Raw genomic sequence first — 12,505 nt, 5'->3', positions numbered from 1 at the left:
TTTCAAGTTAAGCAATTTGTAAACTACCAAAACGATAGACTGTATTTGTTCATACGAGAATCTGAGTCATCGATTGGCCCCCGCCACAAGTAATGGCTTGAGCCACTGTAATCGCAGAAGGGCTCTCTCCGATCATTTTCATCGAGCCTGGCGTCAAAGTAAATGCGAAATATTATCGGGGAAGTATTCTGGAGCTCTCTTTGAAGTCATGGGCAGACAAACATTTTGGTGACAGACTATGGACGTTTCAACAGCACTTTGCACCGTCTCACAAAGCTCGAGTGAACCAAGAATGGCTAAAAAAACGTTCCGAGATTCATAACGTCTACACAATGGATCTCTTCATTAGACGCGGCTCGGATGGATTATAATTATTCTCTTTGGCCCATTTTGGAGAGCGAGGTCCGAACTAAAAGATTCACCAGTCTCGAGGTGCTGAAAAAAGCAATTCTCCGCGTGTGGGCCAAAATTTCTGCAAGTCCCATTCGACCAGCTTGCGATTCGTTCCTATACCGTCTCCAGGCCATAATCAAGGCAAAAGGTGGTCATATCGAGCAAAAGTAAATTGATTCTTAATTTTGTACACATTCACACATTTTTTACTTTGAATTGATTAAAAGAAATGTTCCAAACTAAATTTATGGCCTTTTTAATTGGTTAGACTTCGAGTGCCGGACCCTGTACATCAATGATGGCATTAGTGGTTGGCGTTTTGGCGCTTAGCGCTTAGAGCAATTAAAATTATCGCGTATAGAAATATTATAAGTATGTATTTAAAAAAAAGTAGTTTATGCTTGTATGAAAGTACATACATATGTACTTACGCATACAGATTTATTTTATAGCTCACCGCGTTTAACATAGTAAAGAAATCAGCTTAGTTTATTTATATTCAAACCAATATGTATATACATATATATATGTATTTATACTACATATTAAGAACATATATGAGGGATGAGTTGATTCATATAAATACATATGCATATATAATGAACATTGTACCTGGTGACCAGGTGGAAAATCGGCTGCGTAGATCTATTCAAAGAGGTCCTGAAATAAAATACAGGTATGTTTTCGCTTGAACAATTATACTTTCCTGAGCGAAATTTTAAGTGGCTCATAATTTTTAAAACATAAGAAACTCTTTGAAATTTGGGGTGAGGGAGCAATAGATACGCCTAGTAAGTAGAGGGGCGTGAAACTCATATTCTGCTATAACTTTAGAACCAAAAGTCCCGTCACATTTAAATTTTGTTTTGGAGACATTGAGTATAGTAAAAAGGAGTTCGAAACGTTAGAAAATAATTCAGGTTAGAATCATTCTAAAATAAAATTACAAATTACAACAAACATCACTTTACTCTCATCACCTATATAGCTTTATTATACGACATTAATTACAAGAGTCGCCTTTTAACAGGTTCGCTTTTGCAAATATTACGTGTAATGAGTTGTTATTCGATATTTTTATCAAAAAGTTTGGTATTTTGTAATTAAACTCACATACAACATTTTAACTTACGAGCTTTATTTGTTATTTTTTCAGTGAGCTGAAAAATTCATCTCGCCCTAAGGATGAAATTAACTCGTGAATTTTTGTGCGATGATTTATTTAAATTTTCGAAGTGAATTACCGAGACATGAGCGCATTGCTCAAATTAGTTGGACTTTAGCGTTGAAGCACCTAAGTGTGGTACTGGGAAATGCTGGTACTCGTACAACGAGTTCCATCGAGGCCGTCAATCCTTGCAGCATGAGCTTCGTGATGGCCGTGCAAAAACGGTTGTTGTGGCAGAAACAATTGATCAATATTCTTCATCAAAAATATTTTATCTCGTTGGATACCGCATAATTTGACAATTGGCCAAAAAGGACACGTGCCGATTGGTGTGAGGAAATGCTGAAGAAACTCAGCCGTGGTGCCGCAAAGTACGTCTATGACATCGGAACAGGTGACTTGGTGAATATTGGATCTAGACGAAACAGCAATCGACAGTATGGGTATTCCAAAAAGAGCTTAATCCAACAAAAGTTATTTGCAGAAGAAGCTCCTCAAAGCGAATGGTGGCCAGTTTTTTCGGAAAATCTTTTCATGTCTCAACTGTACCACTAGAGAAATTTAAAACATTAAATTCGGAGTTGTACACAACCATTTGTTTGCCAGAAGTTTTCGGAGAATTAAGGAAAACCAAACGTCGAAGACGAGTCATACTTCACTAAGGCGATATGATCTCTCACATGTTGGCTCACACAAAAAAGTTTTTAAGCATTGCAAAGATTGAATTATTGGGCCATCCGCCTTACAGCCCTGATTTGGCACCTAATGATTTTTAATTTGTTTTGTTCCCGAACATAAAAAATTAAATACGAAGTCAAAGTTCACTTCTGAGTGGCAAAAGTGCTCTGAAAATTGTTTCAAGCAAATGAAGAAGTGTATTGACTTCCAAAGAGAATATTATGAAAAACAATAAAGCCATTTTCATTTTCATTATTATGTTACTCTGTTTTCATTATTGGGCGTAAAATGTAAGAATTTTTATTTAAAACCATCGTTGACTAATTGAATACAAATAAGTATTATAGACAAACTCATGCATCTTTGAAGGGTGTTGAAACGAAGCTTTTCATAGCAGAAATGCATGCATGGTACATGGCGCCCACCAATCACTAGGCTCGTATGGAGCTATACGCCTGTTTATTAATAAATACAATATTATTTTCCAGACTTCTATTTACTTGGGAGCCTGGGAGAAGTAGTCGCGAATCCGTCTCTCGATTAAAAGAAACTTCAGTTGCTAAATCATTCAATACGCTTGTGCTAATGTGTGGCTCAGAAGTATAACTGATGGCAACATGCAATGAGGCGATCCTAATACCACATTTACATCTTCCATACAATAAGTTAAGTTAAACAATTTCTATTGTATTCTAAATATTGAACACGAAATGTTAAAAGAGCGAGTGCTCATATGAGAAAAAGGAAGTAAAGTTTATGATATTTGAGATGGAAGGTGTACTTATATATGTTTATGGGGTTAGAGCACTGAGAAGAAAGCTTTTGTAGGATATTTATGAATTTTAGTATTTTAGGAATAGTTAATATCGCAGTTTATTTCCTAATTCCGGTCGCCCCTCGGCAGGCAATGACAAATCTCCGAGTGTATTTCTGCCATGAAAAAGCTCCTCATAAAAAAAAATATTTGCCCTTCGGAGGCGGCTTGAAACTGTAGGCTCCTCCATTCAACATTAAGTTGCACACCACAAATAAGAGGAGGAGCTCGGTCAAACTCCCAAAAATGGTGTACGCGGCAATTAGCCGCATGAGCTTAACAGCGACGTGAAAATAAAGCAAGGAATAAAGGTCTAACGATTCTGTCGGCTGCGTCATATCTTAGGAATGGATACAAGCGCTCCAACCCCAAAAGTATTCGATGCGATACCTGGCGGAGCTGGTGCAGATAGAGGAAGGTTCACTCTGCGATGAAAATACCAAGTTTGAGGACTTGATACTTTTAATAACCTCTGAGTTAGCACTTATTTGATCCCCCGAAAGATAAGACTGACGCGTTCTGCCCAATTTGCTTAAGTGGGTATTTCGGGTAGAATCTGTAATGGCCAGAAAATTTCAATTAAAATCACACGGAAGTGAATTAAAGAGCCTTAACTTTATTTTTCACAGTTTCCTTTCTCCTCTTAATGTTTCACAGTTGGGGTACACAAATATTATTACAGCGAACTTCTTAGATGTTAGAAAAACTAAAAGGCTTTATAAATAAAGAAAGGATAATTTACTTATTCCTTCTATTACAAAAGAGTTATGATTGACGGTAAAGTAACTTTACATTGGTGATTAACTTGTTTATAACTTTTCATTATTTGTAGATATGGAAAGCATCGAAACGAGAATGAAGTCTTGCACTTTTTCGGAGGATATTAACTAAGGATATTTCCAGTGTATCTACTTGCCTTTGTGAAACTAGACCTTCGTCGTTGAAATCTACTATGCTTGCAGGGAAAACAAGTAGCGTTGCATTACCACTATGACAGCCTTGCTACTGAATTTTACTCAGCCGATATTATATTGTGTGTTTTTGGTTAGTTATACTAGCTGGCCGAAGCCACGCAAAGACCAATTTGGTCCATACCGATGCCAGATCCGAGTCCTATTTAGCGAAAATGTGCAACACTCAAGATATGCGTACTGTTCGTGAATTTCAGGAGTCGCTCGAGCTCCAGTTCAGGGATAGATTCTACCCTTTCAAAGCTATAAGCACCCAGATAGCATAGTTTTCGGGAGAGCCGGACAGTAGCATAGAAGATGCTCCAAGGTTTCTATTGTACCTTTCCTGCAATCGTCGTTAATGGTTAAATTTAGCTGCAACTAGGTAGTGCCCTGTTATTATGCCAACTAAAGTTCTACAGTTTCTTCTATCGAACGATATAACCGATTTATTATACTTGTCACATCATTCTGGCAACTTTGCAATTGGTTAGGCTAAGCCATCTGCCTTTTGCCTTTCTTAGCAAGCGCTCCTCAAGTTATTTTTGAATTGTGCGCAGGGGTTTAAGTATTTGACTTATTTGATCCCCCGAAAGCTTCGCGCCTCCTTTAGCTATTCCATCCACTCTCTCGTTTCCCTCTATGCCTTTATGCTCAGGAACTCAATAAACTCAAACTTAATAGATATAAAATAAAAATAAATAACCAACAAATTAGTTTAACAAATTGCATGATTTTGTTCATCTTTGATGCATTTAATTTATGTTTTTTTCTAAAGCCTGGCACTCAAATTGGATCTGGGCAAGTTATTTTGATTTAAATTTTAGAAAGTCGAAATCGAATGCATTTATATTCCTAAGTTTACATATTTACTTACCAATTTTCTATGAATTCGCTAAGAGTTTTGAATTCTTGAATAAAGTTAATAGGCAGTACACTATTTCACCGCGATCACTATACCGCCTTTTTAAAGAAAGTTCTACCGATTTTTATCACGCGCAATATTATTGCAATTCAAACTATACGGCGTTTACTTGAGATGCTGGAATGTGAGCAGTGCATCTGTTTACTTCTTTTATTTTTTACTTGTAAATAAAAAGTACTTTCATAAGTATTCTATACGTTAATGCCACTTGTTGTTACGCGTTTCAATGCAACTGCAATATTTACAGGTAGTACGACTTTGAATTCTTCCGGTCACAATAAGCTGCTAAAGTGTGCAAGCGCCAAATTTGAATGGGACCTTTACATTGCGCGTCGGCATTTTATACTCGGCTAATAACGATAAGGGTCGACCGAGCAACAGGATTCTGCCGTTTAGCCAATCACAGGCCACAATCATGACCGAGTGCTGCCGAGTATGGTTGGTGAAGTACGAACGACCGCCCGCCCACCCAACGCTTCATTCAACACCTACTTAGCATTTCGCATAGCCCTGCAAGAAGAGGCGAAATTGCGGTGACTTTAGAGAGGCGCATGGCCAAAAGCGTAGGCTCAACAAATGCTGCTCTTTTATCTCTTCCCGCAAGGTATTTTGCGTTTTGACTTTTTCCACTTTGAATTGATGTTTGTATTTCGGCTTCCCATGGGTTAAAACTTCTGTAGGCAACTTTCTATTTTGATAGCTGCTCATCTTTTTAAATGCAGGCCATTTGAATTGAAGGCGTATTTTCTTACATGTTTTCGGCAAGGATATATTAAATGATTACTATGTTTAATTGGTTAAGTTAATCATGCTATCAGTGGTGATGTATACGTGGTCACTACAGGTCTAGTGTGCAAATGTTTTTGAATGTGTAGGGCATTTATGTGGCTTAAATGAGAAAGGTCAGCAGATTTACTTTAGAATTGGTTTTATGCAAATGAATTCGATAATGCAGAGCAATCGAATATGAATAATATGTGTTCTGACTCACAAATCCATATTTCATAATACACATACACACACATAAACGCAGCACTCACCTTCGACGCGTTACTAACCTCAAATATGTATGTATATTGGACTTAGTAGTGAAGTAAATTGTTGTTTGCACCCGTTTTGTCACTGAAATTGCACCTACTTGTATTTCTGCTCAATTGCTTATTACCAGTTGCCTAGTGTGTTGCCTTTTGCTGCCATTTGCACTTTTCACTTTGTAGCCGTAATGTTTTTGTTATGCACACTCGCCCTTGTTATCAGCTTGTTTACCACAAAAAGGAAATTTATAGGTGCGAAATAATTCTTTTTAAATCATCCATCGTTCGGATCGTTTTTTTTTCGTTTTATTAATTTTACATATCCGTAAGTAATAATATTAATAATCATATCAATAGTGCCATCAATATGCCACAATCATAGCAAAATTGATCGTAATTATGACACGATTTTCTAATCCAAATCTGTCGTGTTGTACGAATGAAGACAGTTGAACTTTTTATTTATCGTTAGCGCAGATTTTATCAGACGAGAAAAATTTATTGATAAGCAGCTGCATTTTTCAATAACACACTTTGCGTAATGGATTAGACTCTGCATGGATACAAGCACTCGCACTATCTATTGTAAATCTGGCATAAACAACAAAATTCAGAGGGCTTATTTATTAAGTACTTTAGTTGTAAACCTTGAAAAACAATTGCTTTAAATGTTTTTTGAATGCTGATTTTTGTATGCAAATATTTATAAAATCATATGTAACGCATTGACATACACACTATTCCACTCCACTGAACTACTGTAAACTACGCCGGTATATCGGCTCGGAAAAATCTGAAATGTTTTGTTTGACAGCACTTCTTCTTCTTAATTGGCGCGATAACCGCTTACGCGATTTTGGCCGAGTTTAACAAAGCGCGCCAGTCGTTTCTTTTTCGTGCTAACCGGCGCCAATTGCACACACCAAGTGAAGCCCAGTCCTTCTCCACCTGATCTTTCCAACGCAAAGGAGGACTTCCTCTTCCTCTACTACCACCAGCTGGTACCGCATCGAATACTTTCAAAGCCGAAGCGTTTGTATCCATTCGGACGACATGACTCAGCCAACTTAGCCGCTGGATCTTTATTCGCTGCGCTATGTCTATGTCGTCGTAAAGCTCATACAGCTCATCGTTCCATCGTCTGCGATATTCGCCATTGCCAACGTGCAAAGGTCCAAAAATCTTACGCAGAATCTTTCTCTCGAACACTCTAAGCGTCGCTTCATCGGATGTTGTCATCGTTCAAGCTTCTGCGCCTTACGTTAGGACGGCCATGATGAGAGTCTTATAGAGTGTTAGTTTTGTTCGTCGAGAGAGGACTTTACTGCTCAGTTGCCTACTTAGTCCGAAGTAGCACTTGTTGGCAAGAGAGATTCTACGTTGGATTTCAAGGCTGACATTGTTATCGGTGTTAATGCTGGATCCTAAATAAACGAAGTCTTTTACAACCTCGAAATTATAACTGTCTACAGTGACGTGGGTGCCGATACGCGAGTGCGCCGACTGTTTGTTTGAAGACAGGAGGTACTTCGTTTTGTCCTCGTTCACCACCAAACCCATTCGCTTTGCCTCTTTATCCAGTTTGGAGAAGGCAGAACTAACAGCGCGGTTGTTAAGGCCGATGATATCGATATCATCGGCATACGCCAACAATTTTACGCTCTTATAAAATATTGTGCCTGAACGATTAAGTTCCGCGGCTCGTACGATGCTCTCCAACATCAGGTTAAAGAAGTCACACGACAGCGAGTCACCCTGTCTGAAACCTCGTTTGGTATCAAACGGCTCGGAGAGGTCCTTCCTAATTCTGACGGCGCTGCTGGTGTTGAGCAACGTCATCTTACATAGCCGTATTAGTTTTCCGGGGATACCAAATTCAGACATCGCGGCATACAGGTAACTCCTTTCCGTACTGTCGAATGCAGCTTTGAAGTCGACGAAAAGATGGTGTGTGTCGATTCTCCTTTCATGGGTATTTTCCAAGATTTGGCGTATTGTGAATATTTGGTCGATGGTAGACTTTCCAGGTCTGAAGCCACACTGATAAGGTCCAATCAGTTGGTTGACGGTGGGTTTCAGCCTTTCACACAATACGCTCGCTAGAACCTTATAGGCGATATTTAGAAGACTAATCCCGCGGTAATTGGCACAAATTGCAGAATCGCCCTTCTTATGGATTGGGCAGAGCACACTTAAATTCCAATCGGCAGGCATGCTTTCATACGACCATATTTTGCATAGGAGCTGATGCATGCACCTTACCAGCTCCTCGCCGCCATGTTTGAATAGCTCAGCCGGCAGTCCGTCGGTGCCTGCGGCTTTGTTGTTCTTTAGCCGCGTTATCGCTATTCTCACCTCGTCATGGTCGGGTAGCGGAACGTCAATTCCGTCGTCGTCGATTGGGGTATCGGGATCTTCACATTCTCTGTGACATGCGCAGCTGTCACTGTTTAACAGATTCGAGAAGTGTTCCCTCCATAATTTTAGATTGCTCTGGATGTCAGTCACCAGTTCGCCGTCTTTGTTCTTACAGGAAAACGCCCCGGTCTTAAAACCTTCTGTAAGCCGCCGAACTTTCTGATAGAATTTTCGTTCGTTGTTCCTGTTGGCCAGCATCTCAAGCTCTTCACACTCACGTATTTCGGCCTCTCGTTTATTCTTTCGGATAATACGTCTCTCTTCCTTTTTCAGCTCTTTGTAGCGATCCCACGTGGCTCGCGTTGCGCCCGATCGCAGCGTAGGTCTATAGGCGACATCCTTTCTTTCTGCGGCAGCATGACATTCCTCGTCGTACCAATTGTTTTTTTGGGCTCGCCGGAATCCGATTTCTTCTTCGGCGGCGGTACTTAGGGAACGAGAAATGTTGCTCCATTGCTCGTGCATGCCGGTTTGTTGGGCAGTGCTCTCTGAGAGCAGGAGTGAGAGTCGAGTGGCGAATCTTCTGGCTGTCTGTTGTGATTGCAGCTTTTCGATGTCGAACTTTCTTCGCGTAGGTAGATGCACGGTTTTTGCTGCACAGAGGCGTGTGCGCAGTTTGGCTGCAACAAGGTAGTGATCCGAGTCGATGTTGGGTCCTCGGATCGTACGTACATCTAATACACTAGAAGCGTGTCTTCCATCTATCACCACATGATCGATCTGGTTTCGCGTTTTTCGATCAGGGGACAGCCAGGTAGCTTGGTGAATTTTTTTATGCTGGAATCTGGTGCTGCAGACTACCATTTTTCGGGCCCCGGCGAAGTCGATCAACCTCTGTCCGTTACCGGATGTTTCGTTGTGCAGGCTGAATTTTCCGACTGTGGGACCAAAAATTCCTTCCTTGCCCACCCTGGCGTTGAAGTCGCCAAGCACGATTTTTATGTCGTGGCGGGGGCAGTGCTCCTATGAATGTTCCAAGCGCTCATAGAAGGAATCTTTGGTCGTATCGTCCTTCTCTTCCGTCGGGGCGTGGGCGCAATATGGCGATATGTTAAAAAAACGGGCTTTGATGCGGATTATTGCGAGAGGTTCGTCCACCGGAGTGAACGACAGTACTTGGCGACGAAGTCTCTCTCTTTGTTGCTGTTTTCATTGGGGGGGCTTTTTAAGTGGCGGGTCCCAAACCCAGCGCACAACCAGCTATGCTGGGATGCTTCGCCTTCTGACGTTAGCTCACTCCCGAACGGGTGTTCGGAAGCTACCCAGAGGATACGTGGGCTAATCCCAGACGTTGTGAGCTGCTTGAACCACTGCTGTCATATTTTATGACTGAAACGAGTCGCCTGAGAGAGCCGTTGTAAATAAGCTAGATTTTTGGACAGACAATTCTTAGTTTTTGATTCACAGTAATGCACCGTTTAATAAAGCATTCATTGGAGCCAACAATTTGCCCAAAACTTTTACTCATATAATGTGCCCAGATAACCATAATAGTCTATCCTGTTATGTTCGCCACTCAAAAGGCAATGATAAGCCTCCAATATACTCGAAAAAAAGTTCTTCATAGAAAACCATTAAATGTACGGGTTCGTCATAAAATTGTAGGTCGCTCGATTTGTGAAAAAACATCAAGACGTACACCACAAATATGAGGAGGCGCTCGACCAAGTACTCAATAAAGGGTGTAAGCGTCGATTATATATACAAGGTGACGCAAAATTGGATAATTTATAATTTTTGCAAATAGTGTCTTACGTTCATAATATTTGAGACTTGTAAACTAGTGCAGTAAACAAAGAGACAAATAAGGGAGTGTGTAAGGTCGGAATAAAGATAGCCATCACTCAAAATCCTTTTTGTTTTTTTGTATTTAGTAAAAAAGTTATTCAAAAACAACAAAATTGAATGATCAATTTTGCGTGGTGCACGAAAGAACTTAAACATCATAAAAATTTGAGAAATAAGTTTTTTAAGAAGTTCAAGTTAACTAACGAAGCCCGCTATTATGAGTTTTTTATCCTCCACAGGAATAAATTTCGTACTTTAAATAAGTCTTTGTATAAGGAATAATAGGTTTTACAACAGATGGCGTAACTTGATTATTATTCCATCGATCCACATTTCCAAACATTCATTGGAGAGCTACTGTCGTAAGGCACAAACGTCAGTATAAGTTTTTTATTTGAAGCGTAAACAACAATATTTTTACCACACTTGAAAATGTCGAATTTCGTGCCAAATAATGTGTTTTTGCGGGGAATTCTTCTTCATTATTTTAATATGAAGAAAAAAGCAGCCGAAAGTCATCGTATCTTGGTGGAAGTTTATGGTGAGCATGCTCTATCTGAGCGAACGTGCCAGAAGTGGTTTGCACGCTTTAAAAGTGGTGATTTTGGCTTGGAAGACGAAGAACGCGAGGGTGCGCCGCCAAAGTTCATGGATACCGAATTGGAGGAATTGCTCGATCAAGATCCGGCTCAAACGCAAGAAGAGGTTGCAAAAACTTTGGGAGTTGATCAATCAACCATTTCCAAACGTTTAAAAGCCATGGGAATGATCCGAAAGGTAGGCCATTGGGTGCCGTATGAATTGAAGCCAAGAGACATTGAACGCCGTTTTATGGCATGCGAACAACTGCTTCAACGGCACAAAAGAAAGGGTTTTTTGCATCGAATTGTGACTGGCGATGAAAAGTGGGTCCATTACGACAATCCAAAACGTCGGGCAACGTATGGATACCCTGGCCATGCTTCAACATCGACGTCGGCGCAGAATATTCATGGCCTGAAGGTTATGCTGTGTATCTGGTGGGACCAGCTGGGTGTTGTGTATTATGAGCTACTGAAACCGAATGAAACGATTACGGGGGATGTCTACCGACGACAATTGATGCGTTTGAGCCGAGCACTGCGAGAAAAACGGCCGCAATACGCCGATAGACACGACAAAGTTATTTTGCAACATGACAATGCTCGGCCACATGTTGCACAAGTGGTCAAAACATACTTAGAAACGCTCAAATGGGATGTCCTACCCCACCCGCCGTATAGTCCAGACCTTGCGCCATCCGATTACTATCTCTTCCGATCGATGCAACATGGCCTGGCTGACCAGCACTTCCGTAATTACGATGAAGTCAAAAAATGGATCGATTCGTGGATTGCGGCAAAACCGACCGAATTTTTCACAAAGGGAATCCGTGATGATGAAAGATGGGAAAAAGTAGTAGTAAGCGATGGACAATGTTTTGAATATTAAATTTGTAACCATTTTACGTCAATAAAGTTTCAAATTTCGAAAAAAAAACCGCACGAACTTATTCATAGTCCTATTACATTCACAAATTTCAGCTTAATATAAAAAGTAATCCGAAGAATTTTTGGCGATATATTAAATCGATTAAAAAGGCCTCTTCTATTCCTAATTCTGTTTTTTATAGGGACGTAATGGCCTGCTCTGTCAGTGAGGCAGCGAATTTATTTGCCGATTTCTTTTCATCAATCTTTGTGTCTGATGAAGATATTCAGGAAGTACATTTGGCAGCCATTCGCCATAATTTCTTGGGGAAAGTGTCTTCTTCAGTTGACTTCGGTACACTTGTTGTATCAGATGATGATGTCATTGAGGGATTGTTAAATATTAAAACTCTTCTCATTCGGATGTAGATGGGCTTTCGGTAACTTTGCTTAAAAATTGTCGCTCTTTAGTGCAACCTCTTAAGCTAATTTTTAACAAATCTTTGGCTGAAGGAATATTTATTGATGATTGGAAGCTGACTTCAGTCACTCCTATTTTCAAAAGCGGTAATAAAAGCGATATTGCAAATTATAGACCAATTTCCAAATTATCTGCTGTATCTAAACTTTTTGAATGCATTGTTAAAGACAAGTTATATTTTAGGGTTAAACATCTAATTAGTCCTCGACAGCATGGTTTTGTTGCTGCAAGATCTACGTTTCTAACTTATCCGTTTTTACTGATGATTGCCACACAGACTTCCAGAATGGTTTCCAAACTGACGCGATATACATGGATTTCTTTAAAGCCTTTGATAAAATCTCCCATACGATTTTAGTAACTAAATTAGCTTGTCTCGGTTTTCGTTCTACGTTCCTTGATTGGATT

General features: G+C 40.0%; 1 protein-coding gene across 1 annotated transcript in view; it reads right to left on the bottom strand.

Annotated features, from left to right (window-relative positions):
• LOC128854917 (neuropeptide CCHamide-2) overlaps positions 1-5,238 on the bottom strand; it is a 40,633-nt gene extending 35,395 nt beyond the window's left edge. The window contains exon 1 of the mRNA XM_054089377.1: positions 4,881-5,238. The gene's annotated coding sequence lies outside the window, so the exon portion shown is untranslated. The remainder of the gene's footprint in view (positions 1-4,880) is intronic.
• Between the last annotated feature and the right edge of the window lie 7,267 nt (positions 5,239-12,505).

The sequence above is a fragment of the Anastrepha ludens genome, chromosome 2 (genome assembly GCF_028408465.1).
Source record: "Anastrepha ludens isolate Willacy chromosome 2, idAnaLude1.1, whole genome shotgun sequence".
In the NCBI taxonomy this organism is placed as follows: domain Eukaryota; kingdom Metazoa; phylum Arthropoda; class Insecta; order Diptera; family Tephritidae; genus Anastrepha; species Anastrepha ludens.
This window is presented reverse-complemented; position numbering and strand designations above follow the sequence as displayed.